This window comes from Scylla paramamosain, chromosome 21 (assembly GCF_035594125.1).
Source record: "Scylla paramamosain isolate STU-SP2022 chromosome 21, ASM3559412v1, whole genome shotgun sequence".
In the NCBI taxonomy this organism is placed as follows: Eukaryota; Metazoa; Arthropoda; class Malacostraca; order Decapoda; family Portunidae; genus Scylla; species Scylla paramamosain.
The window spans coordinates 4280767-4288266 of record NC_087171.1 but is presented as its reverse complement, the minus strand read 5'-3'; the positions used below and the strand labels follow the sequence as shown (position 1 = coordinate 4288266).

Here is a 7500-nt window from a genome sequence, read left to right as displayed (position 1 = left end):
GAGAGAGAGAGAGAGAGAGAGAGAGAGAGAGAGAGAGAGAGAATGCTACCCAGAAAGTGCAAAATCACCAGGCTCTGTGCCCGCTTGTCTGTTGTACCGCAGCATCAAAAACACACAAGACACGCACACCTGAACAGCAAGGAAAAAATATCTACAAACAACGTCATGGGAACAGGTCACCGAGGAAAAAATAACAAACACACACACAGACACACACACACACACAAAGTCAGCACCAGGAAAATAGCAAGATTTATATTCCCATATGCTCGTCTGCACAGTGTCACCGCCAAAAAAAAAAAGATACATCTGATCAGCAAGTGACCCATAAAAAATACACTTACAAGGAGACAAAGCCCGGTGGTTTGTCAGGATACTCAAAATCAGCAAGATGGAAGCACGAATGAAGCACCAAGAAGCTACGACTAAAATCAGCTCTACAGAAGCTGCCGCCAAGCACTCGAAAAGACACACAGATTCAGTATAGAAAAAAAAAATCACACAGCACTCACAAAAGCTAGAATCAACGTCCAAGCATTCGAAGATATTAGCGCCACAAAACAACCTCCAACACACACACACACACACACACACACACACACACACACCCACACACAAGGCATAATCAGCACCATACTCGTACAGAACAACCCCCGCCTCCAAACTCTTCCCCAGTGGAGCACCTCAACACCACGGACAGTTTCCATGCACCCACACAAGGAATAAGTCACCACGAGTGTAAAAATGAATAAATAAATGCATACATAGCCAGTACTAGAAAAAAAAAAAAGGGGGCACCAGTGAACACCAGGGAGGCAAAACAGAGTCAACAGCTACATCACTACATCCCCCGAGGAAGCAATAAAAGATTTCTTCACGGCAAGTTATGAAATTTACCGAAAAAAAAAAAAAATGGAGGAGAATTGTTCCTTTTATCCTGTAACTAAAACGACTGTATTTTTTTTCTTTTTTTTTTCCTTTTTTTTTTTTTTGTAGGGGCGGCTTGGGTTTCAGTTGCTTATTAATACTACGAGTGCTATACAAAAGCTAGTAATAATAGTAATAATAAAAATGGTAATAATAATAATAATAATAATAATAATAATAATAATAATAATAATAATAATGATAATAATAATAATGATAATAATAATAAATGGTCTGCTTCAGAAAAAAAAACTACCAAACAGATAAAGCGTGGAAAAGTCTGTACCACAACCTAAAAAAAAGGGATGTATGTAGTTTTTTTTTTCTCTCAAAATGGATTTGAATTTCGTGAACAGCTGTGATTCAAGGGATTGTGAACACAGAGATTAATTAAGGCCAGCTTTAATGACCACACCAACTAAACTCAACCCAAATAGAAAATAATGGTACGTGCAAAAAATAAATAAATAAATAAATAAATAAATAAATAAATAAATAAATAAATAAAATAATGATAATAGTAGTAATAATAATAATAATAATAATAATAATAATAATAATAATAATAACAATAATAATAATAATAATAATAATAATAACCTACAAAATACTCCTACATCATAACAAATAGAAACTCAAAGCAAAAAAATTCATAAGGACAGATAGAGGTACATCTCTCTCTCTCTCTCTCTCTCTCTCTCTCTCTCTCTCTCTCTCTCTCTCTCTCTCTCTCTCTCTCTCTCTCTCTCTCTCTCATCCACCACTTTCAATCATGCAAACTCAGCCCAGCACTCATCCATCGTTTGGTCGCTGAATTACAACCATACCCAGGGGAAACACGATCCTTCCTCAAACTTTTCAATCTCCTCGTGGAAAAAATCCAGTTCTGCCAATTAGAACTATCTCGAAAAATTAGAGAGAAAAACACTCTTTTCTTTTATCTTCCCTTTTCCCCCTCTTTCATCAGCGGCAGGAGTATATGTTGATGATGATGATGATGATGATGATGATGATGATGGAGGTGGTGGTGGTGGTGGTGGTGGTGGTGATGCTCCTCTTGTTCTCGATCTCACAGATGATGACTCCCCCTCGTCGTCCCACCATCATCTAAACTTCATACTTACTCGAACTCTGCCTCTGTTATTTTTCATCCAACCTGAACTTTACGTATAGTTGCCCTCGGCCAGTCCTGCTTTTCTTTGTCTTCTTTTTGAACTGGATATGATTAGTTTTCCGCGAAAATTCACGAGCCTTGATGACTCTTTATATACCCAGAGAGGTTTCCACTTTGCTGATACACGAGCATTGCAAATCACTTCCAGGACAGGTGCGACGCGGGGCTGCCTGGCGATGCCGGTGGTGGTGGTGGTGGTGGTGGTGGTGGTGGTGCCGTCGAGCTACATACATTCTCCCAGCCGGTGTCCAGGTGTCATTTACCTGCCACTCGTCCGTGTAAACGTGTGCTGGACCTTAATCCGAGTTGTGTGCGCCCAGACGGCGGAGGGTCACCACTGTCACGGACCCCTGCCGCCACGCACGCCACGTACACCATGCACGCCACGCACGCCACGCACACGCCACCCAGAACTAAAAGGAATGTGAAAAATGCCAGGAAGTCCGACAGGGAAAGCAAAGGCGAAACGCGATAACTGTCCTGGCTTGTGTGTGTGTGTGTGTGTGTGTGTGTGTGTGTGTGTGTGTGTGTGTGTGTGTGTGTGTGTGTGTGTGTGTGTGTGTGTGTGTGTGGCCGCGCGCAACAGGAAGAGCAGAAGGGCAGCAAAAATGGTAAACTAAATTACAGTATCTACAATAAACACAATAACGATTATGATGGTAGTTATTATGATCAACATTATTAAGATTATTATTATTATTATCATTATTATTATTATTATTATTACCATTATTATTATTGTTATTATTACTATTATAATTCTTGCGTCATTACCAATATTATCATCAATTACTAAAATAAGCATTATAATTGATAGTAGTAGAAGTAGTAGTAGTAGTAGTAGTAGTAGTAGTAGTAGTAGTAGTAGTAGTAGTAGTAGTAGTAGTAGTAGTAGTAGTATCACAACTATATATTCAAATTAAAAATAAACACAAGTCGACACGCACACAGCCTGCAGAACAAAGGAAACACTGCAGAACGAAAGAAAACAAAAGCACCCTAACGAAGTCAAGACGCTGAACGGGATCCCTTCTGGCTCTTTCCTGTTGGTGTTAAAGGCGCCATAGATGCCCAGGGGATGGCACGAAGAGTTCCAGGCCTCCACCACCAGCCGCCTCTTAAGTGCCTACTACTACTGCGTCGCGAGGGAAGGGAAGAGGACTGCCTTCTGTATCCTCACACTTCACACCTCATGACAAGGATACAGTAATATTATTATACTATTACTGTTACTATTGTTGCTTCTGTCTACAACTATTACTGTTACTTTGCCGAAGGAGAACAACAAAATGCTGCTGCTGCTTAAACAGAAAAGTTAGTGAGAAGAAAAGAAAGAAAAGAAAGGAAAAAGGAAGAAAGGAAAGAAGGAATGAAGGAAGGAGGAGGAGGAGAAGAAGGGCCATTAGTAGTAGTTTATATGACAAAACCTTGTAACAGTATCCTCATATAACAACAACAATATGACCATCACCACCACCACCATCGTCATAGACCACATCATCAATGACATCACCACCAATACGCAACACGCACCAGGAATCTTCATGCTTGCTCGCTTTGTACTCCTGAAGGCTCCTGAAGACTTGCAGGGCGTGGGTGGCATGGGACGTGGGGCGTGATGAAGCAGCAACACAACACAACACAACACAACACCACCAGACAACACCCGTTATTATCTTCTCATCGAGTTACAACTTGAGAAATAAAAATGACTTTCTTCTTCAAACACCCACTAACCATCTCTCTCTCTCTCTCTCTCTCTCTCTCTCTCTCTCTCTCTCTCTCTCTCTCTCTCTCTCTCTCTCTCTCTCTCTCTCTCTCACCACCATCTCTACCATACCATACTCCGTGAACTATGAACCTCTTCCCTCTTCTATCTCCCCTCACCCTCACTCTCCCCTCCCTTCCCCTCCACTCCCCTCACTCACTTCCCGCCCGTGCTCCAGTCCACTTCACTCCATTCCTCTCGCCATAACTCTTCCACATTCCACTCTGGAGTAATGAGTAACTTGGTGTGTGGGAGGAGGAGAAGGAGGAGGAGGAGGAGGAGGAGGAGGAGGAGGAGGAGGAGGAGGTGCGAGTGATGAAAGGAAGAAAAATGAGGGAGAGAGAAATGAGCACTACTCTTGACATAAGCGAGCGAGCGAACGAGAGCGAGAGAGAGAGAGAGAGAGAGAGAGAGAGAGAGAGAGAGAGAGAGAGAGAGAGAGAGAGAGAGAGAGAGAGAGAAAACATGGTATAACACAGACCGAAAAACAGAGACAGACAGACAGACAGACAGAAAGACAGAAAAAAGATAAATAAGGACCAGGAAAAGCAGAATGATATACAGACAAACGAACAGACAAACAGACAGTCGTTAACACAAAACAGAGGCACAGACAGGAAACGAAAGACAGGGCACCAGACAAACAGACAGACAAACAAGGAAAAAATGTAGACAGACAAAAACAAAACAGACAATAGGCAAGAAAACACTAACAAACAGGAAGTATAATACACACACACACACACACACACACACACACACACACACACACACAAAGAAGGAGCCGGAGAGAACACAAAAAATTAATGACGAGTTAATAGAGAGAGAGAGAGAGAGAGAGAGAGAGAGAGAGAGAGAGAGAGAGAGAGAGAGAGAGAGAGAGAGAGAGAGAGAGAGAGAGAGAGAGAGATGTGGTAATGAAGCAATTATACTTAAATGATCACCAAGTCCTTGATGAAGAGGAGGAGGAGGAGGAGGAGGAGGAGGAGGAGGAGGAGGAGGAGGAGGAGGAGGAGGAAGAGGAGGAGGAGGAGGAGGAGGAGGAGGAGGAGAACACAGTAACACAAAGGAACACAAAGGAGACATAAACGGCAGCGCAAAGATGTTGCTTCCTACGATGAAGAGAAGACAACGAACAAAAAATATTCGGCAAAAAAATAATCATACAGTAATAAGAATAACCACAAAAAAAAAAAAAAAAAAAAAAAAAAAAATATATATATATATATATATATATATATATATATATATATATATATATATATATATATATATATATATATATATATATATATATATATATAATGCCGACTGTAAAGAAAAATAAAGAAATATGTTGTTTTTTCCATTTCATTTACCACAGACGTTTATCTCTCTCTCTCTCTCTCTCTCTCTCTCTCTCTCTCTCTCTCTCTCTCTCTCTCTCTCTCTCTCTATACGCACATCTCCGTCCTCTAATCTTGTGATTTTCTTTTCCCTCTCCTTTATTATTCTTCCTCTTCCTCTTCCTCCTCCTTCCTGTCCTCTTAATTTCCTCCCCTTTCTTTACCTCCTTTTACATAAACATTGAACGTTTTACATCATGTTCTCAATTTCCACTTTCCGCTCCGCCCTCTCCCTTACTTCCTCCTCCTCTTCCTCTTCCTCTTCCGCTTCCTCCTCTTCCTCTCTTAGTTTGGTCTCTTTGTCATTCCCCTCTAGTTCATTTTGACAAATTTTCGCCCCCCTTCTAGAACACACACACACACACACACACACACACACACACACACACACACACACACACAGAACAACATTTCCTGCCATGACCCTCTCTTGCTCTTGAACAAAACACACACACACACACACACACACACACACACACACACACACACACACACACACACACATACAGGAATTAAAACATTGCACAGAATAAAAGAATAATGAAAAAAATAAATAAATAAAAGTACAGACCTCCCTCCCTCCCTTCCTGCTGAAACACAACGGCTATTTTTCCTTCATAAAATTCACAAAAACAGAACGTCCATCCTCGCCACAACAGTGCAATTTTCCTTAGTTTTTCATTTGTTTTCACGTGCCTACCTGCCTGCTACCTGCGCTTGCCGGAATGAATGAGAGAGAGAGAGAGAGAGAGAGAGAGAGAGAGAGAGAGAGAGAGAGAGAGAGAGAGAGAGAGAGAGAGAGAGAGAGAGAGAGAGAGAGAGAGAGAGAGAGAGAGAGAGAGAGAGAGAGAGAGAGAGAGAGAGAGAGAGAGAGAGAGAGACTGTAGGTAAAAGCCATAGTTCTGCCCTGAGGGAGTAGAAAAAAGGGATGGAGGGATGGAGGGTTGGAGAGAGAAAGAGGAAGGAAGAGAGAAAAAGGGGAGAAAAAGAGAAAGAATGGAAAGGAAAATAACAAGAGAAAAGGGAATCGTTATGAACGTGGCTATAGGATAAAAAATAAATAAATAAAGCATACGAAAAATACATCTAAAATACATTTCGACGGAATAAAACAAATGCAGAAAGAATAAGAGAGAGAGAGAGAGAGAGAGAGAGAGAGAGAGAGAGAGAGAGAGAGAGAGAGAGAGAGAGAGAGAGAGAGAGAGAGAGAGAGAGAGAGAGAATATTCCGTCCCCCTAGCCCTGTCCGCCCTAGTAATTATCAAAGTTCTTCTTCAGGCAAGAGGAAACTAATCACCAACTCTACCTGTAGTGTGGCGTCACCTGTTTGCTGGCCCTTGTGTCCTCTCCTCTCGTCTCCTCTCCTCTCCCTGCCTGCCTTTCCACTTTCCTTCTCCCTCTCCCGCCTCGCCTCGCATCCCTGTCTCCCTGCCACCTCTGCCGCGGCCCCAGGTGTGGCTTCGTCTCTACCTGCCTTCATTTACGTGGCCCATGATATGTTTAAAGTTGGTGTCCCGTGAAAATTACGTTCTCTATATTCTCATTCATTCTGTTAGGGTGGTGAAAATATACCTGTCTCTTCTGTAGCAATGATGACACAAAATATCACTATACAGGTGAAAAAGGGAGTCAATCTACATATTTAGCTACATCATTTGTGTAGAGGTGATATCCCATTTAGTTTGTTACTGCTAAATCAATTTTCTTAACATTCACAGTATTGGAAGAAATTGATCTGTATAACATATAGAAAAAAAGAGAGACTAAAGGGGGGTTTTTACATGGAACAATTCGCGGCTGCTTGCAGATGGGATTGCGCAGCCGGCTGCATCTTGCAGCCGGAATTTGAATTGCCGGAGCAGCCGGGAAACCGCTCTAGTCGGATATGATCGGCTGCTTTTCCGGCAATTTTCCAGGATCAAATGAGAACAACTATCAATATAAAATTGAAAATAGGAGAAATATTGTTGGAAAGTGTTCTAGCAATAACCATTAACTGTATCATTATATACAATAAATAAAATATTTAAATTTATTTATAAAAAAAATTTGGAAAATAGACGCGGAATTGGTTTGTTTACATCGTCACTGAGGAAACAGCGGCCCACCATGTGTGTACCAGAAGGCATCATGAGCACCACAGCCTGCAAGGCTATATACAGCAGAAACGAGTCCACAATCATTTTTTCTTCTGATTTTTCTTCAAGGACAGCAAAATCGCAATTATAGAAACCAGCTCGGAGGAGG

The 7500-nt window shown here is 41.5% G+C and overlaps 1 long non-coding RNA gene across 2 annotated transcripts in view; it reads right to left on the bottom strand.

Annotated features, from left to right (window-relative positions):
• The window catches only part of LOC135110886 (uncharacterized), a 157360-nt gene that overhangs the window by 80256 nt on the left and 69604 nt on the right, over positions 1 to 7500 (bottom strand). The window lies entirely within an intron of this gene.